The sequence below is a fragment of the Ambystoma mexicanum genome, chromosome 9, assembly GCF_040938575.1.
Source record: "Ambystoma mexicanum isolate Mex_15411 chromosome 9, UKY_AmexF1_1, whole genome shotgun sequence".
Lineage (NCBI taxonomy): Eukaryota > Metazoa > Chordata > Amphibia > Caudata > Ambystomatidae > Ambystoma > Ambystoma mexicanum.
The window spans coordinates 1,452,909,592-1,452,937,204 of record NC_090931.1 but is presented as its reverse complement, the minus strand read 5'-3'; positions in this window follow the sequence as shown (position 1 = coordinate 1,452,937,204).

Below are 27,613 nucleotides of genomic sequence, written 5' to 3'. Positions count from 1 at the left end.
CAGTCTAGTTGGGGCAGATATAATTGGTTTGTTGTCATCTATGAGTCTATATGTTCGAGGCAGATGCCAGGGTCCAGATGATTTGGGGTTGAGTGTGGGGTCTTAGAGATGATTAGAGGACCAGCCACATAGTTGTAGCAGATTAGGCCAGAAGGCACTTTGCAGGCTAACAGATGGGGCCAGAACGCACTTTGCAAGCTAGCATATGAGCCCAGAAGGCTACATACGTGATACCACTTAGTCAATCGATCATTCACACTGTCTGTGTGCAAGTTGTTCTCTTTTTGTGTATTCTCCAATTTGTTTTACAATGCTTGTGTATATCACCTCTTTCTGAATTACTGCCTGTGAGGACAGGAGAGAAGACCTGAGCAAAGGACGGAGAGGGCAGGAAACGTAAACAAACACACACACACACATAACACAGGAGAAAAGTGTAAGACATTTCAGTTAATGTTAATGTTAATGTTAATGTTAAAGGATATTTGTACCGCATATTATCACCACCGGAGTGGTCCCCTGGCGCTCTGGCGGCACTGAAAAAGGGAGAGGGGGGGTGAGTTAGTGGGAATGAGCCAGACAAGTGCAAGAGAGCAGTGATGTACTGTTGGCAGCCTCAGCCCGGTGGGTCCGTTGGCTAGGCTTGGGGTGTTTTTTTCTGTTGGTAGTCGTTGTGTGCTGTTGTGCAAGTCTATGGGCCTCATTACACGGATTGCGGTAAGGGAATAACGATACTGGTAAGGGAATAACGGTATCGTTAAAAACCCTTCCCAATTACGAACCGGCCCACCGCAATTAGCGGCATCGCTAAGAGGTGCCACTAATAGTAGCTAGTCCGCGGGCGCGCGACCCCTCATCCCGTAAATGGCGACATGCCGCTATTAGCACACCATCACAAGCCATGCGGACATGCTAATAGCGGCATGGAACAGCCCCAAAAAGCCCATACCGGCATGGCGTAAATACCGGCATCGCGAACCACCCGCTAAGAGAAATGAGCAGTGTTCCCACCTGCCACAGGTGGACACAATCAGCACAGGTGGAGGCAATGGAGACTGTGGCAGCACAAAAGGAGCACACCACACCACTTCCCACACCCCTTCCCACACCAAGATGGTTCCAATACTAGCAGCATTACATGGGCTGCAGGACATGATTGCATTGCAACACCAACAACAACAGGCAGCACAGAGGAGACGCAGGAGGAGGAGGAGGGCGAGACAGGCGCAGCAAGCCCCACCAGTGCACCTAGTAATACCACAGAGGCAGCCAGCAATCTCCAGGATCCGAGCCAGTCCATTCAACCTAACCCCTGAGCAGATACACACCCTGTACCGTCTGCACCGGGATACCATCACCAGCAACTTGGACATGATACATGACGACATTGTGAAACTCATAGACATCCGAACTGCCATCCCCCCTCTACTGAAGGTGGTAACTGTGCTCCACTTCCTGGCTACAGGAACCTACCAGCATACAGTAGGGCAGATGCATGGCATCTCACAACCAGTATTCTCACGCACGCTGACTCAGGTGCTCAATGCCCTCCTCAAGCACACAAGTGAACACATATCCCTGCCACGGACTGCCCAGGAGATCTCCCACACCAAAGTTGGCTTCTATTCACTGGCAGGCATCCCAAGTTGCATCGGGGCCATCGACTGCACCCATGTGGAATTGGTGGTCCCACATTACAATGAAGCAGTCTACCGAAACAGAAAGCAATTCCACTCCATCAATATCCAAATGGTATGTGACTCTAACAAGATAATCACACATTGTTGTGTCCGATATCCCGGTTCAACCCATGATTCAATGGTCCTGCGGAACTCAACGATTCCACGCTACATGAAGCGACAAGCCGGACAACGTTCATGGCTACTTGGTGAGTAGCAGGGCAAGCACAGGGCAGTGCGATGTGGGTTATGATTGGGGGGAAGAGATGCATACTCCAACTGGGTGTGATTGGGGGTGGGGAAGAGATGCATACTCCAACTGGGTGTGGACTGTCGTCTGTAGAACAAATGGACATACAGATGTAGGCCAATGTCCACCAAGGCAGGCCACAATTGACCGGAAACAAAACAACATGCAATTTGAAGCAGCACAACATTGAAAACAATCCAAGATGCCAAACATGACACATCCATCCACATTGCATATCATACCACACCCCATACGACACAAATCAGCAACATGGCACCAATATGCGATTAGAAAATTTGCGCTGCACAACATCACTACAGCTATGTGCCCTTGAGTGCATGCGAAGGTATCACCTCTAGCCATTGTATTGAACCACACCCCACACCACTACTGAAGTGATGCTTCACAGCATGGCAACATCGATTTCAGAATGGCAGTACACTAGCAGTGTGGTACCAATTTTGCCTAGGCCCAAGAACACCTAAGACCTGTCCACACCCAGGACATGACAATTACTGGCGAAGGCATGCATGGTGCATGTCCACTTGCAGGGACTAGCTCACCTCACATTGCAGTTACACAGATCGTCTCCATGCATGCTGGGATTCGTGGATGCCAATCACAATGCAAACTGGATTAGTGTGATATGTACAGGTTGCACTTGAGGTGAACAGTAACAAGTCCCCATTGTTCCACCCATGCAGGTGATGCTGGCTATCCCCTGAAGAGGTGGCTCCTTACCCGAGTACGGAACCCACAGAACAGGCATATAGAGGAATACAATCGTGCACATACCCGAACCCACGTCGTGATTGAGCAGACATTTGGCCTTTTGAAGACACGGTTCCAGTGCCTAAGCAGGTCGGATGGGGCTCTCCTGTACGGCCATGAGAAGGTGGCCAAGATCACCATGGCATGTGTCATGCTGCACAATATGTGTATCAGACGGAATGTGCCACTGCCCCCTGACATCGAAATGCAACCACCTGATGAGGATGATGATGGGGATGAGAAGGGAGGGGACGGGGCTGCAGGTCATGCAAGAGGCGATGCCCAGGAGGGACGCGATGTGCGTCAGCATCTGATCAACCAAATATTCTGAATCACATGGTTCAACTCTATTGGGTGGATGTGGGTATTAGTGCACTGGTGTTTGTGGTGAAGCGCACAATGGGCCCTGTCCCCCGATAAAGTTCACATACACAATGATGAAGTCCATGCCTGTGTCTTAACTTGTCACCAGTGTATTAAACATATTTTGAGAAGAAAAAGTGCATGGCCCCAAATATGCAACCACCCTTTCCCCCCTCCCCCCACAACACTCCCAAAACACCCTTTCCCCCCTCCCCCCACAACACTCCCAAAACACCCTTTCTCCCCTCCCATCACAATACTCCCAAAACACCCTTTCCCCCCTTCTCCCACAACACCCCCATGTGTGGCTTGCACAACGTTGGTGTCCTGCTGCACATGTGCCAGCTAGATCCTACTGGCCCTACTTCCCATGCCCACCACCACCATTAGGAGGTTGGGAGGGTGTGCGCCTCATGGTGCGCAAGGAGCGGCGGCAGGGGCTTGTCTGCCTTGAACATGCAGAGGAGGAGGTGCCTGGTTGTTCCTGTAGTGGTGGTGGGTACTGTCGGTCCATTGCATCCGCTATGCGGGTGAGGACCTGACTCAGTTGTTCCATCTCCTCGCAGAGCCTGTTGGTGCAGGCTTCCATGCCCTCTCTCGACTGCCTAGCATTCTCCCTGAACTCCTCCCTCAGATGGGCTGCCTCATCTACATGCTGGCCAACCAGCGCTGTAATATCCTCCTGGCGCTGCCTGATGGTGGCCAGGTCATTGCCACTGTGTCCAGCTCGTGGGGTGGTTGCTGCACCTTGGTGTATGTCTCGGCCATCTGGTGAGGGCACCTGTGGGCTCCAGCACCCTGCCATGGTCTCGTTGCCAGGCTGGACATGGCTACTGGATCGTGGTGTTGGCCGTGGGCTTGCTTCTCTGGATCCTGGTGGTCCGGGGGTCTGCATTTGAATGGGCAAGTCAGTGGTCTCCTCCACGTCAGACAACGGCGCAGTGGCTGCTGCCTCACCATTCGAACTGGTGGCAGCAAAGAGTGGGCCCTCTGTGGGTGTTTCCTGTGTTGGGGGGACCACAGCAGTGGGTGCAGCAATTGTTGCAGCCGTAGCTTCAGGTCTTGGTGCAGTGGCTCTCTTGCTGTGTTTGCCCCTCTGCAGGTGCTCACTCCTCCCTGTGTCCCTTGATGTGGTGGCGGTGTTCCCTGTCTCCTGTGCCCTGGCTTGTTTTTTGGCGGGGGGAGCCTGTGTTGCAGTGTCCTTCTCATCGCTGTCGCTCTGTGAGCCTGTGGGGGACAAAGAGGTGGATGGCATTAGTGATGGTTCAACATGCTTCATGCAGATTTTGTTCATCGTTCTGTTCTGTGCATTGGGACTTCATTAGTGGGCATTCAGGTCATGGGGCTGTTGGGTGGGTCATCCATGCATGGGTCTGTGTGGCACGTGTCTGTGGTGATGCGTGCATGTGTGTGTGTTGAGGTGTGACACTCACATGGGCAGGGTTGTGTGCATGTATGTTTGTGGCCGCATCCATGAGGTGATTCTGGGCTCTCATTTGGGGGGTGCCTCACCTCTCACAGTGCATTGTTTCATGTGTACACTCACCTCCATCTGATGTTGTGGGCGCACCACGCTCCATGTCCCCGACTCCCTCTATGGATTCTACTACGCCAATCGTGCTGGCGCAGGTCTCCTCCCACTCCCTGAGTTTGATGGGGGAATCAGCGCCACCTCCTGTGGCCCTGGCCAGCTTACGATTTGCAGTCAGTATGCTACGGACCTGGAGGCGGAGATCGTCCCACCGCTTCCTGCACTCTTTAACAGTGCGGGTGGTGGTGCCCACCGCACTGACTTTCTGGGCCACCTCTGCCCAGATGGCCTTTTTTTAATCAGGTTCTCACGCCGCATGTCAATCGCGATGACAACATCCGCGTTTGCAGCAAGGGTCTCCATCAGCATGATCAGCTCTTTCCCGTTCATGTGCGATGTCGCTATTTCCGTTTCCGCAATTTTACATTGACCGCTAGTAGTGGTGACCGCTATTTGCGTGTTGCTGGAAGTTGGAAGTGCTATCAGCACTTTCGTCAGTGCCGCTAAGGATCTTTTTGGGGTCTTTAGTGGCATGGCGGTAGGGTCATTACCGGCATGGCGCTGTGCTCATGTCTGCGTACTCGTAATGGCACGCAATTAGCGGCCTCTTGCCAAGGCGGACGCGTTAATAGCGCCATGCCGGTAAGGGCAGTATTTTACAGCGTTCTGTGTAATGAGGCCCTATGTGTGGTTTGTTTTGTTGTTGCAGTGTAGTGAAGTTTGTGCGGTTTGCTGCATTTAAGGCTTGTGGTTGTGTCTGGTTTGAGTTTGAGAGGTGTATGCAGAGGAGTGAAACTGTTAGTGGGTTGGTTATTGATTCATGATAGCACGCTTGATCTAGGCTTGGCAGGAGAGTCGTATATCGGTCATTGAATAACATCTCTATCTAGATGCGATGCAGGCTACGTTGAGGATTCCAACTAAGTGCGGCATATGCTGACATCTACAATTCTATCTAGATGTGGCGCATGCTAAGCTTAGGAGTTCCTTCTATGTTATGTTATGTTTCTTGGCATTTATATAGCGCCTTATTTATCATTGGTATTATCTGAAAGCGCTGGTAGGTTGAACGCCCTCGAGAACCACAGTTCAGTCAGTAGAGAGAGAGAGTGTGGTATGGTGCGTGGGCGCTCCTGATATTTGTGCATCTGGTGTGGTTGTTGCATGATAGCTGCTTCTTAGCGGTAGGTGTGGTGCTAAAGAAATCAGTTGGATGTGTTCATTCTGGAGGGTGGACACCCAGACTGAGTTCTGGCTGCGTTAGGCCTGAAGGGACGCTTAAGCTAGCCGGAATGTGCTCAGCTAGCTGTGTTTTATTAGGATGATGTGGAGTTTGTGAGTTCATCTTAATTATGAGAACAGCTAGACCAAATGTGTCATAGTACAGCTGTGTTCTAGTTGAATGATGGTGGATAGGGGAGAGTAAGCGTAGTAGTTTGATATGGTGATTATCAGTAAAGCGCCTGTGATCAAGCATGAGAGCAGGACAGGGGGCGTACATTTAGGCACAATTTCTAAGTTCATCAATACCACAGTTACGCTATTAGGCACATTTTCTAGATTCACCTTTAACACAGTGACGCTATTAGGCACATTTTCTAGATTCAACTTTAGCACAGTGACGCTATTAGGCACATTTTTAGATTCAACTTTAGCACAGTGACGCTATTAGACTTTCTAGATTCAACTATACCTCTGTTACGCTATTAGGCACACTTTCTAGATTCAACTATACCTCAGTTACGCTATTAGGCACACTTTCTAGATTCAACTATAACTCAGTTACGCTATTAGGCACACTTTCTAGATTCAACTTTAGCACAGTGTTGCTATTTGGGACATTCAGTGATGTTGGGAATGCCTTCTAAATTGAGTTTTTTGGGACATGCTGCCATTTACAATTTTGACTCTGGGCTAAGGTTATGTCAAAGGACATTTGCGCCGCACACTATCACCACTGGAGTGGTCCCCTGGCACTCTGGCGGCTCTGAAAAGGGAAGGGGGGTGAGTTAGTGGGAATAAGCTGGAAAAGTGCAAGAGAGCAATGATGTGCTGTTGGCAGCCTCAGCCCGGTGGGTCCGTTGACTGGGCTTGGGGTGTTTTACGGTCGGTAGTCGTTGTGTGTTGTTGTGCAAGTCTATGTGTGGTTTGTTTTGTTGTTGCATTGTATTGAAGTTTGTGCAGATTGTTGTGTTTGGTTAGAGTTTGAGAGGTGTATGCAGAGGGGTGAAATTGTTAGTGGATCGGTTAATTGGCATTGATGTCCTTGCAATTATGTCTAGGTGTGATGCTTGCTATAATTCACTATTCCATCCGAGTGTGGCACTTGCTAATCTTCAATATCCTATCTAGATGCAAAGCAGGCTAGTGATCACGTATCCATCTAAGTGTGGCGCATGCTAACATTCATCTTTCAATCTAGATATGATGCAGGCCAATATTCACAGTTCTCTCTGGGTGAGGGACTAGCTAACATTGGCAAGTAAGTTAGTGTGTAATGCAATGGAACATTTACAGTCCAGCCATGAATAGATACAAGCTGGTGGTCACAAATCTCTCTAAGTATGCATGGTGTAAGTCTATGGCAGTCTACGTTATGAAAGGGTAAGGTAGAGTGGCTGGGGCTGTTTTGGAGTAGAGTAATTGCTCTACATCCCACCCATGCCACACTCACAGTTTTTGTTGGGTCTGTTGACTTCTGGCTTCATTGGCTTCCCCTGCGGACACCTGCTGACACGTCTTGGGGCCGCCAATGTAGGAGCCGCCCTTTGCCTTGCGGTCCTTAGCCGCAGGGGCTGCCCTGGGAAGGTCAGTTATGGCCAGGTGAATGTACCAATCAGCGGAAGAGGGTGGCTTGGAGGGGGGGTGGGACTGGTAAAATGCCAGACACAAACAAAGGATTATACCCCACAGACTGCACCCTTTGGATGCAGCCCAGTACAGAAAAACGGGCTCAGAAGCAAAAACAAACACTAGGCAGATATATAAATAAATGAATAAATAGTAAAATTAGAAGAAAAAATATAAAAATTTGAAAAAAACCACTCACACCACTCCAAAAGGATGCATAAAGCAGCCCAAAAACAGATTACAGTCATTGTGAAACTACCACTCACAATCAACCAGCCCCTAAAGTTGCTTCCACACTGGTTTGCCTGCCACATCGTTCCACATGGCGGTCCGCAAAACAAATGCTTTCAGGATTAAAGTACACATATTGAGATCAAAAAGGAAAAAATGTAGAAAGAAATGTAGGATGAAGAGAGAGAGAAAGACAGAAAGGGGAGGGAAAAAGAGAACGAGATGTAGAAATGGAATGAGAAGAAGGAGAAAGCGCATTAGTGATAGAAAGTGGGGTAAAGAGAGAACGAATAAGAGTGGGGTAGAGAGAAATATTGGCAAGGACGTCATTTTGGGGTTTACCAGTGGGTTGCGCCTCTGTATTTTTTTTGAGAAAAACAAAACATATTTTACAATAATAAAAAGTCAAGAAATATTTATATTATTCCTTTAAAATGTTCCAACCTAAAATATTCCTCCCGCCAATGTAAAGCAAATACAGTTATCCCACTTTAAGTCTAAAATGTCCCTCTTGTGTGTACTCCCGAAGTAGAGGCATAATTAAAAATGGGCTGGAAGGGATGCCGCCCATATAAAGAGAGAGATGGCGAAATGATGACAATGTCCAGCCTATGGAATAATGCGTTCTGGGAGTTGTAGTCATTATAATTGGTTATGTATAACACGCTTAATACTAAGCGTGGGCCAGGTATTCGAACCTGTGCATTGCCACTGAGCTATACTACCCGTGTCATTCCGTGCATCAGCATAGCAAACTGGACTCAAACACACTAGACTGGAAAAGTGGGATTCTAGTGACAGGGGGTGATTGAATCTTTTAAAGCGGTGCACTGCGCGAGGTGTATGTGTTTAAGGCGGGGTGGGGCTGGTGGTGCTGTTATGCAGGCCAGCCCCTCTCCTGGCCTTCTGCCATTCATTCATCAGAATGCACACACCGTATTCAGGGGATGTGCCGCCCTGCCCTGCCCTGCTGCCGGGTTTCTCCATGTTTGTACTTATCGATCGTCGACTTCGCGTTTGTTTTTTACTCTTCATAATGTGTCGTGCCTGTACCCCGCCCAAACTGTTAAAGTGTTTATATTGAAGCCTCAGCTGGATTCTTGAGTAGGCCCAAGTCCTGAGGGGGATCTGTATTTTGTATTTAGGAGCTTTAGGTCCAAATTTTGAAACGGGAAATGAAAACTCAATCACAAACCCCAGAATCCAAAGCTTGGCAGCAGAAATGCAGACCTCTCTCTTGTGTTACGGGTCGCGCATGGCCATACAGCAGAGCTACCCCTCATAGCACACACACATCACCCGCTGTTAACTTCAGACACTGTCGCTTTGGCCACATGTTTATTGGTATAGGCTCAGAGGTTTAAGTGGGCCCGGGCAGCCGGTGCCGGGACACGGCAGTCTCAAAAGGTGGGGCTGAGCCGGGCCCCTGCCCCCCAGTCCCACCACAACATTGGTGGGACACAGTATCCCGCTGCAGTAGCGACAGGAGATGCGCCCGCCATTAAGGCAGGCAAGCTGACGGAAGTGCCAGTCAGCCACAGCGTCGCTGTGACAGGCTGGCACTTCTGTCAGTCACTGTAACTTCCTCTGGGCTCACCAGAGGCAGTTACTGTCCTTTTGTTTCCCCACCCCATCCCCAGGTCACCAAAGCGTCTTTAGCCCTCGGCGAACCTGATGATTCCTTGGCATATTTTGAGGTTTATAAAAGATAGCTTGAAAAGCACGCAATTCAAGACATCTTTTATAAAGCTTTGCCGACAGACGCCTGTTGTTTTGTCTGTCGTCAAAGCTTTATAAAAGATGTATTGAATTGTGTACTTTTCAAGCCATCTTTTATAAATGTAGAAATGTTTAAAAAAGATGCCTTGAAAAGTATGCAAACCATAAGGTATGCACACACATATATAAATATTAATATATTTGTGTGTGTACCTTGCTATGGTTTGTGTACTTTTTTGGCCACGCCCATCCCGCAAGCCACGCCCCCAAACAAGCCCCCCCCCCAATTAGCCCACTTAAAGCCCTGGGTAGGCTTGGCAGCAGCGCTACATACTGCTCCTCAGGTCCTTATACTGCTTTTTTAAGCGCACATAAGTCCATTTAGACAGCTTGCAGGTACTAATTCACATTTAAAGGCATAGTGCAAACATGTAGTACAAAAGACAGATACAGAGAAAAGGCATCCCTGTTTAGGGTCGAGAATTACATGTTTTCCGTGTTCTCTTCTTGTGAAAACTGGTTTATAACTCTTGCTTTTTATCATCATACGGATAGGGCTATAAAGTGTTAGCTTTTATATTTTGTGCTTTTACTTCGTCTCTGAAAATGTGTATATTAATGTTAGTTTCATATATTTTCTTAATGCATTGTGTATTGATTGTCATGAACTCATTACATACATTTAGTTCCAGATGAGATTGCAACAGTACATGTTTTCTGTAAGCTAAGCAATGTGCATTGAGCTTACCAACAAGTCCAGCACTTTGTATACATTGCCAGCTCCCCTTGGACAGCTGCTTGGGCAGCCTGGTTGCCCACCATTTTGGATGGCGGCGAGTGAGTCTTTACTCGAACCCTACTCAGGCCTGTCGCAGATTCACTGCCCTTTTCTTCCTTCTGCATGGAGTGAGAAGTCTGGTAGCAATTTAGCTTTTTAAAAGAGAGTTTATTCTCTTTAAAAAGTGACAGACGTTTCTAGTAAACCGCTGCTGTTGGTTTATTATGTCTGCAACCTTTGGCTCTCCAGATATTTTCAGCTGAAACCACCGGTTCCCTCGACATTGACTATGCTGGCAAAATCTGATGGGAGCTGTAGTGCAAAACATCTGGAGAGCCAAAAGTGGCACACCCTGGCAATAGACTGATGTGCACACCGCAGCCGGTTTATACAATTGCACTGCATCTGTAAATGACAAATAAAGACCCGAGTCCCGCCTCTAGCTAGCTAGCAAAGACAATCGGTCCCTGTGAACAGGCACTGGAGGTGGGTCCCCTCTCATAGGCCTAACCCCACTGTCAGCCTCTCATCCTTGGCATTATGAGCTCAACCCCTGTTCCGACAGATCGGTTCCTCGTGAGTGGGTGTCCCTTCTGGTCATCTTGGGATGGGGATCCTCGTAGGACCCTTTCCTATAAAATGATGCTCCTGGGGCCAAAGGAGGCTTAAAACAATATTGCCACATGGACATCGTTATTGACGCCCTCTCAGCTAATTAGAATTACACGTGCAGCAATAATTGGTATAAATTGGCAATACATTGCCATATGAGGCCAAAGTAGCATATGCCTGGCAGTGTCCCTGGCTTATGTTGGTTCTACTGTATCTCTACGCATGTCAGCCTGTCCTAACATGACCCTCTCCATGGAATATTAAGCCAGTGCCATTCTTAAAATGTGGTTGGTATCTAAAAAAGTCTTATATCTGCTTTGGTGTGCTGTTTAATGAAATGTACGCCTTTGTGTGTTTTTATACCCCTCCATCACTTTAGGTGCTAACAACGTGGATGAATGGCATGTGGTGACATATGACGTCACTTCCTGTGATGTCATCGGGTAGGTGATGTCACTTCCGCTACACCCGGCATTTTGGTGATATGGTGTCCCTGAATAGTGGGAGAGACAAAGAGAAAGGAAAGTGGAGACAGAAATGTAGAGTGTGCGAGAGCAAGAGGGAGCGAGAGAAAGAAAAGAGAGAGAGAGAGATAGAATAGATAGAAGCCATTTGAAAATAAGGATTAATTGTAAAGTATGGCAAGCAACAGAGACACACTTTACATAATTTGTAAAACAGAAAGGGGCACAGAAGTTAGCGTAGGAGTTGTGTGAATATGAGAGCGAACAGGGGACGTTAGAGGAAAGAAAAAACGGACACATTGAGTAAAAATTGTCAAAGATTAGGGCACAATGGGGAGACAAAGTACATAGTATAGAGGAGGGTATGCACGAGGTAAACAAATGCATAGACTGAGAGTAATGGAGACGAGAATGAGATTATTCTGGCAGGGACATACGAGGTGGCGGTGATTGAGTGACAGGAGAGATGGGCCAGGGAACGGGGAGCGCCCTGGCTCAGAGTGGTGCTGCCGCGCCTCAGCCATGAGTCCTGCAGAGGCGCCCCTGGCAACCCTAAACCCAACACTATGCGCCTCTTCTCCAGCGGCCTCATTTATTCTGAACAACAAAGCTGCTCTGCCCGGTGCCCAGGCTGCTCACCCCGCCCACCCCATGAATCATGGAGCAGGCAGGAGCCGAGGAGCAGCTTCCCTCAGCAGGCGCGTGCCCGGTGACAGGAACGCGCATTCCCGAACACTGCACGCCACAATGCGAGCAGCATCAAACTTTAATCCAGCCCCTAATGAGGACAAGCGGGAGTAGGAGAAGGACAACAGGTTCCAAAATGTCGATAAAAGCAGACATGCGAGAGAAGGCAGGGGAAACCTCTGAGGACGAGCAGAAACACGCAAGTGGTCCATCTCATTGCTTAGGAAGGAACGTTGCGTCATTAGACCACCCTTGCGGGCCCTAGGGGACTTTACTGAATCCAGGACTGCTGGAGTGTCCATCAGAAACACTCTGTGCACAGCATCCCAAACCCAGGACAGACAATTCCCATCCAATCTAAACACATACCTTTGTCAGAGAGTGAGAAGGCAGGTGCGAATTTACCCAAGATGCCTTGCAGGGCCATTGCAAATGTCAGGAGGCAAAAGCGAAATGGCCCTGGATTTAGTTTTCGATTATTTAAAAGGTGGGTCACATTTAATCGTCCAGTGATCTCAGTTACATTTTTAGAATCGTTGATGGCCATTGTAAGTGGCTAGTGTGCAACACAGACATAATTAGCAGTCACAGACCTTTAACCCTGCAACGAAAGGACACCCTTCTTAGATCGTGAAAACATGCAAATGTCTGCAGAACACCACTTTAAGTGACCATGCCATAATATGCTTCTAATGTAATATGTCAATTGTATAGTGCCTAGTGCCATTGGTATGGCTTCAAAGCGCTGTAGGTGAAACGCCCTTTAGGGACCAACATCCAGGGTATGAGAGATTGTTCAAGAGAATATAGAATACGTGTGTGCATTTTAGCCAACGCAAAGGTAAGTAGGGTTGGTTAAGTCCCTGCTAGCGACACATGTGCAACTGGCTAGTGGATGGGTGCTGTGAAGCCAATCAAAAGATTATGCATTCCACTGAGACAGATTATGTGTCCAGCTAGACCACATTTTTGGGAATGACCTAAATTGGTTCTTTCAAAAAATTGACCATATGGTACAACTGGCTGAATTCGGCCAGTACCATTTGGTCGTTTTGAAACAACCAATTTGGGTGATCACTACCAAACATGGGCAGCGGGGGATTGCAGGGGAGTCCACAACACCCCATGTTTGGTAGCGATTGCCTTTGGGAGTAGCAGGAGTGTCCCCCGCTTCCGGGGGTCTGAAGGCGGGGGACCAAAAAAAAAGAAAAGCGGACCCCGCAGAGTTTGATCCCACACGCATAGGAGGGACGGATCCGACGCCGCAGGGTAAAAACATGCACAGACAGCAAAAAGGTAAGTAGTGTGTGGTTGTTAGGATGCGTGGTGGTGGGTGTGTGGTTATAATTGGGACCGTTTTGGCTGCAGCAAAATTGGCTTTGCGGGTGAATTGACCACAGTTAATTCGGCCGCGAACAATTGTGCCACAGCCAAAACCTATACATCCCATTTTCGTCATAGGATTTAGCTGAATTCTAGTGACATAGGTGATGTGCGATATGAGATAAGTAGCGGATGGTCGCAGATTAGTGTGGGTGGGAGGCTGTGCCTTGTGGAGATACAGGTATCATCCATTGAGATGGAACGCAAAACATACCCATGCATCATGGACGATTACTTATTTGGTGGAGTACTGTGTCTATGAGACTACGTGTCCTGTTGTGCAGGTCTATGGGAATACTTTCTGTGCGTGCGCGGTGCTTTCTTGGCATCTCCTCATGTGACTCATTGATGGCCCTGCCTACCTGTCCATGGGTGACTTGAATCGGTCAGAACGCAGGAGAGAAAAGCCAGGTCTTGAGTGCCTTTCGGAAGGTGATGTCATCCTCTATGTGGCGGATGTCTTCCTGGCAGCAACAGGTTGTAAAATGCTTGTACTTCAGGTTCCCCCCACTATATATAAGGCAGAAGAAACCCCTTTTCAAACGCTCTCACACGGTCAGGGGATGACCCAAATTTTTTTATACATCAAGGAGATTGTTACACCATTTAAAAACTTTTTTCTGATCTTATGCAAATGTATTGATGCACACCCCACATTCCTAGTACCTTCAGTCCTGAAAAAATAGATCCAGTACGTGTTGCTTCCGTTATAAAAAAGTTTTTTAGTTTTAATCACATATTCCCAATGATAAAAACACTCATAAAAGTGTTTGGTATGAGTATGACCCAACCTCACACAGCATGGTATAAAAAACAATACAAATCACAAATCATTCAATGTTAAAAACCAGTACACAAACACACAATGAATGGATTTAATAATTTTCCAAACACACTGAGTACACTGACTCAGGTACACAAAAATCCCGACATGTTTCAGTTCTTATTTGCACAAATGCATGAACTTTCTTCAGGGGAATAGTTCAATTTCATAGTTTACACCATGCAATCCAGAGTCACACCTGGGGGTTCCCAAATGGTTCCTAAGCCAGGAAACAAACAAAAGGGGCGGTCACCAGACATATGCACCGGTCAGAAAGACTAAGAATCAAATTCCATACCCCAGTGCAAATTGCTTCCAAATCACAATGCACTGGGTAGGAAGGACATGATTGCTGTCAACCTGTCCCTATTATCGAACTACATACCTCTTAAATTGGTATCAGTAGCACTGGTGTTTGTAAATCACCACAAGTTAGCCGTAGACTCCACAATTCAAGTCTCTATTACTCAATCGCTTCCAAGTAGCTCTCGGTCCACTTCAGTGCTGCAAACCAACCAAGACATACAATCCATCAACATGTAGCCAAAAAGGGTATACCCCATCAGCAAAATGCACCACCGTGCCACCAACAACTCTCACTGACCACACCGGAGTGTGACACCACCAATTCATGTCTACTTAGAGAAGCCATATTATCTAGCTCCTACCACAACACACCACCTAATAGTGAGAACACAAATAGTAATACCTCCTTGTTCAATGTATGCCTCCGTAAATGTCATCAATTTCTTCTTTTAATGGACCAAAATCACTATATTCAATGATTCCCAGGATCAATGCCTAAAACAAAACATATATAAATATGTAAATGCGAGACCATGCCGCTGCGGTCACCTTCTTGCGTCTATGGCACCCGGTACAAACTGCTCATAAAGTCAACCCAAAAAAACTGGATACAACGACACATACCTGCATCCCGCAAAGTGAAGAGCTCCCAGTGCGACCAACGCCTTGAAACTACCGCATGAATGCGTACCGCGCTAAACTTTACAAAACGATGCTCGCATATAAACACTAGAGTGTGTCGAGCGTCATAGACAGAGGACTACGGGGGCTGCAACAACGGATACAGAAAAAGGACTTCCGTGCCAGAGGACTGCGAGTACTACCATGGATACGCAAACAAGACTTACATCACAGTGATCGCATCCCAAACAACGGGCCATCAGACAGGCAATGTTACCAGATCCGGCAATAAGACGCCCTTTCTCACCAAAGGACAAAATCATTAAAACATATATAAACTAAATATACATGAAAAACTGCTGTAGTGTAGCCAATAAAGGGCATGAAACACAGCCCCAAACTGCCACCCGCACCACGTGAATCCAGTCACCATGGGTGGGAATCCAAAGATGGAGGCGCTGGATTGCATATTGGAAGGCAAAAGTCGAGAAATATTTTAAAACATATTTCAAATTACAAAAAGCATTTAAAAAACACAGAACACCACGTTTAATTCAATAACGATTTTCTGGTTGAAGGTTCTAATCATGTGTATGCTGCCACTCAATTTCTTCATTTAAGCCCACAACACTCAGGTTTAACATACAGAATATCCTTCTTGATAAGATAGGAAAAACATGAATATCGAGGCATTAAATTAACATATTGCTACGAGAATCCACTATGACAATAGCTTACTAATGAATTTATCACTGGACGGAATTTATGAATGGATTTATTCCCTAACAAAGCCTGTTTTCCCAATTGGTTCACAAGAGTTTGTTCGAATCCATAATACTCTAAGGATATTCCGGCGTTTAATTAGAGCACTGAGCAGGATAGATGTTAGGGATTCACTTCATATCGAATCAAAAATTAGAAATTTGAGAGGTGCATTTAGAATTGGCCGACAATGTTGGTTTATAGTTAATAGAAAAATCTATCAGGTAAAATACATCCTTAAAAATCCTATTATGGAAGATACCCACTATCCTTTCTCAGGCAATTGTTTTATCGTTGCTTGAATGTACAACTGAAAGTGAATCTTGAGCCAGTCAAAGCACATCATATAGATATTGTGCAGTTGAACATTGAAATTTACATCAAAAAGCTAAAAAAAACTCTTGAGAGCACCGGGTCCTGATTGACTCTAATGCTGTTTGGCTACCCATACTGCGCAAAGTATTTGATTTATTATCAGGGTATTTATTGAGCGCAGACCTAGCTTCGGGAAACAACCGAGTGCTTTACAATCATCGGGGGAAGAACAAGGTTAGGGAGCAGAGAAACAAGGGAGTGGGGATCTAACAACAGGGAAGGGAGGGAAATAGTCAGGAATGGATCTACAAGTAACCAGGGGAGGAAACAGTGGGGGTCAGATCACCCTGTGTCGGGTATGGTGTGGAGTGTATGGACCTACATGTTAGGGAGGAGTCATTCCTTGAAGAGGAGGGTCTTGAGCCCCTTCCTGAACTGTAGAAGCTAGGGAGAAAGTCAGATGTTGATGGGGAAGAGTTTCCAGAGTCTTAGGGTGTAGACAGAGAAGACCTGTTTTCTTTTTCCTTCCTGCAACGTCCCAGTTCAAGTCTGCCCATGTCCTTACTTCTGGTGGATCGCTGGCCTCCAGAGATGCTGGGTTTCTCAGTGAGGTACCTAGGGGACTTCAGGGTGACAGCCTTGTAGATGATGGAACAGGATTGGAAGATGAGAGCGGCTTGAAGCGGGAGCTAGTGCAGATTGATGAGGGTTGGGGTGATGGGTCGAATTTGCAGAGTGCTTTGAGTAGTGCTGGAGCATGCAGTGCATAATTCAGGGGAGCAAGGGTAGTTGCCAGAAGGCTTTCCAAGAGGATTTTGCCACTATCCAGCACCAAGGCTTGCATAGCAGATCTGAAGTTGTATTATGGGATGAAGGGCTTGATTGTCCGCAGGAAAGTTGGTATGAAGCCGATTGTGTGTTCCTTGGTATGTGCTGTTTGAAGGAGAGGTGTCTGTTCATGTCAGACCCAAAGGACCTGGTGCAGGTGGTCAGCTGGGGTGTGAACCCCTCTGGATGTCCAGGTCTTCGGTGTTGTTGGTCAGCAGCACAATTCAGCCATGTAGGGGTTGTTCTTCATGTAATCACGGGACACACAAAAATGGATCAATGAGAGGCAGGCCTTGAGACTGTGGATGTCTTCGATGGAGGATAATTTAAGGTAGAGCTGTGTGTCATATGCGTATTGGTGAATGTTGATGTTAAGTGGAGCGAGAAGGATTCCAAGCAGTTCCATGTAAAGATGGAAGATCACAGGTAAGAGGATGGATCCTCGTGGGACTCCACAGGAGATAAGTATAGTTGGTGATCTGGAGGAATAATTTGTATAAAATGGTGCTGATTAGCAAGGTACGATTTGAACCAGCTGAGAACAATATTGCTGATCCGTAGGTGGCAATGTAGATTGTCAGGGAGTACCTCTTGGTCTACTGTGTAAAATGCTGCTGAGAGGTGAAGGAGAACCAGGAGGCAAGGATGGGCATCATCAAGGATTTTGAGGGCCTCATTGATCACCTTGATGGTAGCCGTTTCCATGCTGCATTGGTAGCCGTTTCCATGCTGCATTTGGGTCTGAAGCCAGATGGGTGGGACTGGAGAAGGTTGTTAGCTTCGATGTGTTGGAGGAGTTGCGTCACAACTGCCTTCTCAAGGATCTTACCTAGGAAGAGAAGATGGGTGATGGGGCATTAGTTTCTGAGGTCGCTAGCATTAAGTGTTGATTTCTTCAGAGGCAGGAGGGTATGTCTGGTTTTGAGGGTCGAGGGGAAGATTCTTGGAGTTAGGGAGCTGTTGATGATTGCTTCAGTCAAAAGTGTCTCGAGTATGGAGACAGGGAGGATGTCGTCTCATACAATGTGGCCTTCAGGTATGCTAAAATGGCAGTGAGGTTGTCCATAGCTTTAACTGAGGGTGTTGTACATGCTACTTGGAATAACTCAATTCTTGTGCCCATTCACCAAAAAGGTGATCAAATGGTACTGATGTCCCCAGAAAGCTGTTAGCCTCTTTTGTGCAGGACAAGTTTTATATATGGACGACTTACAAAAAAAATCCTGTACATACTACAGACAGGTTTGAAGAATAATTGTTCTGCTAGTCATAACATCTATATATTGAACAATCTAATTAACACAGCCTCAATGGGCACCAGCGTTCCTTTCTATGTCATGTTTATAGATTACAGTTTATCCTTCGATAAGGTTGACAGACAGTGTTTGTGGGTTAAGCTGTTTAACTGGGGAATTCCCCTGGGTCTTTTAAAATGGATTCATTAAGTTTGCATGAACACATCTGTACAGGTCCGTCTGGACAACTTTGGTAAGCTTTCAAAACCTATTAGAACGTATAAAGGCGTGAAGCAGGGATGCATTCTCGCAGCACTGCTATTTATTTTGTATGTAGCGGATATGCCCCAGGCACTAAAACACATACATGCATTCCCACCCACAATAGTTGGTCAGCATGTTCAACTGATGGGGTATGCTGACGACATTGTTATATTGGATCACACTTGTGTGGGGATGAAATGTGTGTAACGTGCCATTATGTAATATTTATCGCTGTTCATAAATGCAAGCACATGATATTTACTAATGTCCCAGTTGAGCCGATACATGGATAATGCAAAGAACTGTATTTGAAAATGCTCGCCGGTATCCTCATGTAGGAGAAATCATAATGAACAAACATTTCGACTTGGAAGATCAAGAAGTTAGGCACACACAATTCCCAAATATGGTAGGTAAAATTAAGAATTTTGTTTACCACTATGGTGGATATACTTCTAGAGGAGTATTATTAATAAAGAAAAAGAGCTTAACCCCCACATTACTATGAGGTATTGAAAGTACTTCCTTAACAATCCTGGATTGGCTAAACCGGTTAGAGGGCTCCTTCTGGGTGTTTTAGCACCTCCTGAGAGCAGGCATATTCCATAGGAATCCAAACATGTTCATATTTTACACAGCATAGTGGAAAAATGTTAACCCATTTGTTCCTAGTTTAACACTCACTCTGTTGTGCGAAAATCCAAAATTACAGAAAGTGGACTCAATGACATGGAAGTGCAAATGTGGGTGGTCCTGTCCGCGCTTTTACGACTATTATTTTAAAATGATGCCTTGGCTAGTAGAAGAATATCTATTTTTCAATAATGAATTTCAAGGGGGTTAATTTTGCAAATCCCAGAAAAAACTCAAAGGGTGTTAAGAAAAGTGTGTGCGGTCATTCTATAAGAGCAGTAAAGGAAGCCATAAAGCCATTTAGGCTTGCTTTACCGCGCCAGGAGATTTTTGTTCTGTTTGAAAGCAGAGTTATTAATATTATTATTATTATTATTATTATTAGAGCATTTATTGAGCGCAGACATAGCTTCGGGGACCAATTGGATGCTTTGAAAGTCATAGGGGAAAGGAGACTATAAAGAAAGCAGCGATACAAGATATTAGGGAGCTAACAACGGGTATCGGGAGGGTGGGTCATTTAGCAGAAAGAGCTCTTCAAGCAACCAGTGGCGGAAACAGTGGGGAGAAGATTACCCAGTCACAGGTCGGATGGGGAGTAGATGGTGTGTGGACATGGGTGCTAGAGAGGAGCTATTCCTTAAAGAGGAGGGTCTTGAGCTTCTTCCTGAAATATAGGAGTGCTGGGATGGGGTGGAGGTTCCAGAGTTTTGGGGCGTAGAAAGTGAAGGCCTGCCCCCTGGTTCTTTTGTTCATGCACAGGCGTAGTTCAAGTCTGCCCATATCCTTACTTCTAGTGGATCATAGGCCTCTGGAGATGCTGAGTTTCTCAGTGAGGCAGCTTGGGAACGTCAGGGTGACAGCCTATTGGATGATGCAGCAGGATTTGAAGCCGAAACATGCTTGCAGCGGGAGTCAGTGGAGTCCAACAGTCCATGCTGCATAATGCACAGAGCAATTCATGGCAAAGGAGCATAATTCCTATAAAAGAAAATAACGATTTATGTGCCGACAAGACCAGTCAGATCAAGCAACGACAATCGCCTGGAACCAAAACCTTACACAAGAAAAACACATGGGGTTCATCTTTCTCCCACCTGGCAGCAAAAACATGGAACACCCTCCCTCCCGAAAGAAATACACAATATGAAGGATCACCAAAAATTCAGAAAACTACTAAATACCTAGCTTTTCATCTGGGAATCAGACAGGAACAACTAGGCATGACAAAGACACCACTGGAAACAGAACACATCACAGCTTGCACATATGGAAGGAAGAAGCCAGGGAGGTACACTTAAAAAGACCCACCCCCAAACAATAACCCCACTCTAGACATCACCCCAGGGAATTGCACCATTGCTGCATAGGGTGCATTACCCAATTAACCCAAGGCCCTAAAGCACTTTCCTCAGAGGTGAGGACCCCACAACCAAGGGCTGGGGGGGTGGTGGTAGGCACTCCATTTGCAGCCTAAGAGCAAACCCTTAAACCATACCCATCTTCACCCAGTGATGGGGGGAGATCTTCATCACCCCATGACTTTAGACCCCTACACAGAGAGGAAAGCTACCACCATGCACAGAACCCAGCTAATGAACTGCTAGAGACGCACAGAACAGGCAGAGACGCGGAGCACAGAAGTCTGAACCAACGAGGTAAGAAAAGCCCCACTAACCCAACCCTAAAACCTCAAGTTCCACATACACCTCTTAAATACTAAAAACAACACAAGCCCTTCTGTGCACAGCAATCCACATGCACTTCACTACACTACAACAACAAAACAAGCCACACATAGTCCAGCACAACAGCACATAGGAATCTACTGAGCCGTAAATCGCTACCCAAGTTCAACAAACGATGCAAAACAAACTGAAGCTGTCAACAGGACATCACAACTTGTGTGTTTTTAGAATTCTGCTATTCACATTATATTGAAAGCACCTACCACTTTTACTTAGTTTGGTTGTTTTTGGCTCCTTTGTATTATTACAGTGTAGCACCACCGACAAGCACAAACTACATTTCCCATAAAACTTGTAGTACCTTTGCCTTTTAGAGATGTAGTCAGGCGCTTCAGTGCAGGCGTGTCTAGGCCGGTTTGTGCTGGGTATACAAATCCTTATGCCTTCACTAAAGGCTTTTCTTTGCTCGAAAATTAATTATTTGTGCTGCAATGTATTTGTATTTGTAATCGTGAATTTCTAATTTTAAAGATCAATTGTGTGAAGATTTCTTGTCTGTTCTTAGAATTCTGCTATTCACATTATGTAGAAAGCACCTAGCACTTTTACTTAGTTTGGTTGGGTTTGGCTCCTTTGTATTACAGTGTAGCACTGCCGACGAGCACAAACTAATACTCTGTCTTTAGTACAGCATGCTGTTGAAATTGCTGATTTTATATTCGAAACTAACCTCGATATCTTAGTAATTACCGACACTTGGCTTCACGAGGCAGCACACCATGCTGTATTAATGGCCACACCAATCGGCTACTTCTGCCTCCGCAACGATCGAGATGGAAGCAGGGGAGGGGAGTTACTCTTTAAGCAAGAGTTGAATTGCTGTGTCTGCCCTTCCGAAATGTTATCAATGTGAAGCTATGTTTATAAAAGTGAATATTAATCCTGTTAATTCACTTAGTGCCTTGCTATGCTATAAATCTCCTAGGCCAACACCGCTTTTTTAAGAGCAACTTTTAGCTTTCATTGGTGGGGCTTCAACAGACACAACAGCCTTTATTATGCTTGGAGATTTCAATTCATGGGTCAATAACCCCATGGATCATGAGGCATTGTGTACATACACTCCAATCTGTTGGTCTTCATCAGCATGTTCATACCCCTAAACATAGCAAGGGAAACATCCTGGATTGGATTCTGTCGAAAAAACAATGTGCAGGTAACGTCTGTGGAAAAGTGGATGTGGTCTGATCATCTCTCCCTTCGCTTTGAGGTCGCTTCCCCTCTAGTTAAAACTAAAGCATTACAAGTAGTTAGACCCTCAATCCTAACTAGTAACTGTCAAACAGTCTCCATTGACGTTTTTGAGCCATGAGTCATAGCGCTACTACCATTTATGGACGAGAATCTTTCCCTTGATGATTTTACATCCTCTTTTAGAGCGGCTACAAATCAAGCTATTAAGATCAGTCAAACACAACAAAGTAGTCAGTTTCAATTAATGGTTTACCCCAGGTGGTCTGCATGCCACAGGGGTGAAACACAAGGCGTAACGCAAAGCGGAAACATCTGTCAAATGATACGGGGACAAATTACAAACTTGCAGCCAGAGCTTTTAAGGAGGAAGTGTTTAAAGCCAGAGAAAATAATTTAAATGCAAGAGTAGAAAAGGCTAAATCTAAACCTAAAGAACTGTTCACAGAGCTTAGTCATCTATTGTTGTATACAACGACTGGTGTCAACGTATCCATGGTGGTTTTACCCAAAAAACAACACAACATCAACAATGTATACTGGATCAGGTTAAGCTGTTAAAACCTGCTCAGGCTAATACGACACTGCCCTGTAATATTACTAATACTAATCCCGATACGTATTATTTTTTGTTGCATTTTTGAAGCGCTCACACAGCCCGCATCGAGGTGCTGTTACAGGAATTGTTATTTTTTTCTTTTTTCTTTAGTTGCGCAATTGTTTTGTCTTAGTTGCATATTTATAACGTGCCTAAATACCCAGAGGTTTCTAAGCGCGGACCCAGGGATGGAACCTGTGTTGCTTCGTGTCGTCTGGCTACCAAGGTGAGCATGTTGCCGCTGAGCTACCCTCCCGGGACGATACTGTCTTGCTTGCATTCAAAGAAGCATTGGCAAGTGAGGTAATGGAGACAATACAAAGAATGATGCCCAAATCTTGTGAGGTGAATATATTCCCAGCATCACTCTTTATGCACTTTGCTAAAACGCTTGTCCTGAGGGTTACAAGATTTGTAAATCACTCTTTTGAAGAGGCTTACATCCCAGAAAATATCAAGGAGGCATGGATAACTCCATTAATAAAAAAGGAGAATCTTGAGCCAACAGTCCTTGGAAACTACAGACCCATCACAAATGTACCGTTCATACTAAAAACAATTGACAAAATAGCCTGTGCTCAATATCAGAACTTTGTGGAACAGAATAATGTTCTAGCTAATGAACAATCTGGTTTTCATATGAATCATGGGATGGAGACTGCCCTCCTGGATTTAAAATCTAATATTACGGGAATTATTGAGGAAGGTAGCACAGCCTTGCTTCAATTGCTGGACCTTTCCTCAGTTTTTGACTTGGTTGACCATGCTCTGCTGGCAAAAGGATTGGTTAAGGTAGGAAAATGTACCCCCCTGTCTGCAAGTTGGTTCAAATCCTTTTAAGGACCAAGGACGGCTAATGTGGTGAAGGGTAACGCCCAGTCATAAAGAACACTTCTAACCTGTGGAGATCATGCCTGTCGCCGTTACGTTTCAATGTGAATTCTAAAACTTTATGTGACCTTCTTGTTTCACTGGGGGCCCAGTTTGCAAATTGTGCAGACACTGAGATAGTGTTCAAACTATTCTGGGGTCTACAGTGAACAGGTGGACAGAGTGAGCAAAGTATTTAAAGCCACACAGCTATGAATGGCTGCTAATTCTCTGGCTTTGAACGACTCAGAAACTGAGTTGCTTATCATTGGTACCCAACAAAAGCTAGAAAATCTAGACATACGGTAGACATGTTTTATATTAATGGTAGTGCCATTATGGTGTTGCACACAGTTAAAACACTAGAATTTTTCTTAGACTCACACCTTTTCTTTAAGAAACATGTCTCATTCCTCAAACCGTTCTGTGCTACTTCATCAACTTGCTGTGGCAGATTTGCCCGTATTTGTCAGATGATAATCGAGCTTTGATTGCAGCAGCTATTGTAAATTCATAGTTGGATTATTGGAATAGTCTTTTGGTAGATATCTCTTAAGCCAACATAAAGAAGTTACAAGTGTCTCTGCATGGAGCAGTTTGTGACGTATGTGGGCTAGGTTGTCAATCCAAGATCTCTGCATCTCGTAGGAAGTTACACTGGCTCCCAGTTGTCTTTCAGGCAAAGCCCTTCTTTAACTCTCCTCGAGAGTGAAACAAACTCTCTTCAGGTGAACTCTCTGCTCTAATAACAGTGTGATGCTATACCAACGTGTCCTTTAAAAAACGATTGGTGGTGAAGGCTTTAACGCATGGGCACCTATCATTTGGAACTCCCTTCCCACGGATCTCAGGGCATGTGCAGCAACGACCCTGTTCAAAAAGCAACTGAAAACGCTTCTTTTTGATAGAAGGATAGATTAAATAATCACATGATCGCTGTCACAAACAATATAACACCCGTGCACTGGAATGCTGGGGTCATGGGACAAAGGCATCGGGACACTATGGGCCTCATTACGACCCTGGCGGAAGACCATGGTGCTATTAGCACCATGGTCCATGCCGGTAAGTTACCGACTCCGCCATGGAGAAAGGGGGAATTACCACCCCATTACAAGATTGGCGTGCGGTAATTCCCCCTTCCTCCATGGCCCTTCCCATTCCCATTTTTGCCCCATAGGGCTCAATGGGAATGGGGAAGGCGCTAAGTACGGTGCCGCAAATTGCGGCACCGTAATTAGCACCAAGGTCCCTTTGCGGGTCCCTACTTTAACGGCTGGTCTACACCAGCCGTTAAGGTCAGGTCACACAAAGGGACCTCGTAATTAGGCGCTACTAGGTTAACGGCGCCGCAGCCTTTTACGGCGCCGTTAACCCATTAGCGCCTGCGTCGTAATGAGGCCCATAACTTAGGGTTTAGACTGGTGAAGGTCGGATGCTGTGCCCTCCTTCTCATGGCATAACTCTTCGTAGGGAGCTCTCAGCCACCTGCAGTGCACATTACTTCTGAGATACAAATGCTAACAGTGTGAAACAATGAGAGGTTTATGATTCTCTGCGGCTTTCGTCTTTCTCACTGCTGCCTACGTTACAACACGACCCTGCATGCACACAAGTATTTCTCTGTTATGGGCCCGGACCTACAACCCTGGCTGGAGCATGGCTCTATGCCTTGATTCCAAAATGGCTACTGTTTTCTAAGATGGCGTTTCATTCCCAGCACAATCTACACCAAAGCATATTATAACCTGCCCACGGGGCGCTTATATCTACTCCCCTACCCCCAATGGGTTTCCAAACCACTTACAACAGATTCTTATGCCTCTGTCTCATCTGGAACCTCTTGGGGGTCTGGGATAATCGTCCCCACTCCCCAACAGGCCTCCTAAGGGAATGAGGTACTTCCTCACAGAAACATGGCTATCGGACAGTTACAAAACAATCACCCACAAAGCCATAGCTGACAACTTCAAACTAATAAATTCTAGCATAGAAAAGAAAAGAGGAGGAATCACACTAGCGCACTCCAACCACATCTGCTTGACACCACTCCCCTCAGCCAACATAGAAGATTGCAAATCAATCTTAACATCAAGCTCAACAACCAATTTATATATTTTATTTTGTTGATCATTTGTAAGGTTCTATATGCAAAATTAATTGTGTTTAAAAGTGCCACAAGGCTAAATGCAAAGGGAACAGGGGAAATAATAACAGTGGCAGGAAAGAAAAAAGCTACAGTAATATATATATATATATACAGTTGTGGTCCTACTAGGCCGTGCAAGTGCATTGATGAGAAGTGCAGGGGAGGAGGATGGAAGGGGAGCATAGGACTGGCCAAGTGCCGGAGGGCCCAAATAGGAACTGCAAGGGGGAGCCATGAAGGATAACCTCAGGCTAAGTTATAGTACAGGCAGCAGCTCTCAAGGGTGCTAAGTGGAGCCTCTAGACAGGATCCCACAGGGCAATGCAGTGATTGTGCTGATAATGTCTGGGAGGAAGGGCCTGAGATCCTGTGAGGTTCATGAGGATCAGGTGATTGGTCACAGCGGTAGTGGGATAATTCCCAAGGAAGCGAAAGAGGCTATGAGGTAGAGAAGAGCCGTTTGTTTTAGCAGATTCCGGAAATTAAGGAGGTCTGGCTCAAATCTGAGAGGCGCAGGGAGGCTTTTCCAAAAGGGAGGCACCGGCCACGTAGCGAGACCTGCCCCCACTCTTTGCTTAGAGAAGCGTTTGACAGTCAGAGAGTTTGAATTTGCAGATCATAGCGCTCTAGCAGGGAAGTATTTAGGGAGGGAATGTTGGAGATAGCATAGTTGCGGGCCCGAGAAGGCCTTGTGGATGATGCAGAGTGTCTTGAATTTTATCCTTGCAGCCAACGGGAGCCAGTGGAGAGACTTTAGGGCTGCAGGGACATGGTCCTTGGGCTTGAGGCCAACAATACGTCTTGCAGCCCTATTCTGGATTAACTGGAGGGGGCGAAGGGAGGAGAGAGGGAAAATGAGAAAGCGGCTGTTGCAGTAGTCCAGTCTAGATAGGACCAGAGCTCTGGAGACATTGAGTTTCTGGGGGAAGGTGATGCACGGAACCTACTTTTCCTCCTGATCTAGAGACTGCCATCCTACAACCCCAATATTGCCACTAATCTCACTGAAGCCATTGTCAACCTCTCCACTTATCATGAGTGGAGAGGATGAGTGGAGAGAATTGTTCTTGGGACTTCATCAGTTAGTTAGAAAGAGGAAATTAAACCACAGCAAACTCCCTCAGTTACCTACTGCAAACCCTACACTTCAACCAAGTAGGAAATGGTCCCACCCACAGTGGACCATGACTGGCGCAGTGCAAACCCCATATTGAGGCTGTTTATTTGTTTGCCTAGCAACTAGGGCCTACTTCTACCCTATCACAACCGCCGGCAGGCGTAAACAAGCCGGCCCACAGAAGAAGGCCAAAAGAAAAACGGCCCTGTCTGCGCTGTGTGCAGACCAGACACATCAGCCCTTTTCCCTCCTTACCGCCGTTGTAGGAGTAGCGCTGATGGCCGGCGTGAGAATGCTGATCTAACCGTACTACTACCATGATAAAAGAGTTGGATGCCGCGTGTCAACTGATCACCACAAACAAGACCTTCTCTCTGCTCTGGGAGATACGGTGAGCCCACACTGCTTATGAAGGCCCCTCATTGTCCTTTTTGTTTCAATCCCGAAATCGATCTGCACGCTGCCTATCCATTATAAACAGCCGCCTGATTTCAAAATGGCCCGCGTAGTGCAAACCCTATATTGAGGCTGTTTATTCGGTTGCCTAGCAAGTAGGGCCTACTTCTACCCTACAACGATTGCTGGCAAGTGGAAACAAGCCGGGCAACGTAAGAAGGCCAATGAAAAAGTTCCTGTCTGCACTCTGTCCGTGCTTGGCCTGTGTTGCCGTGCCCCATCTCCCTGTTCAAGTCCGATGCAACCACATTCACACACTGCATCCAAAGGTAAGATGCTCAGTCCTGCACATCTAGCATACGTCCCTCCTCTCTAAGCAGAGTCCCCTACATTCTGTGTTGCTCAATGCAACTTCTGCTACAAATCACGTCAAATATAA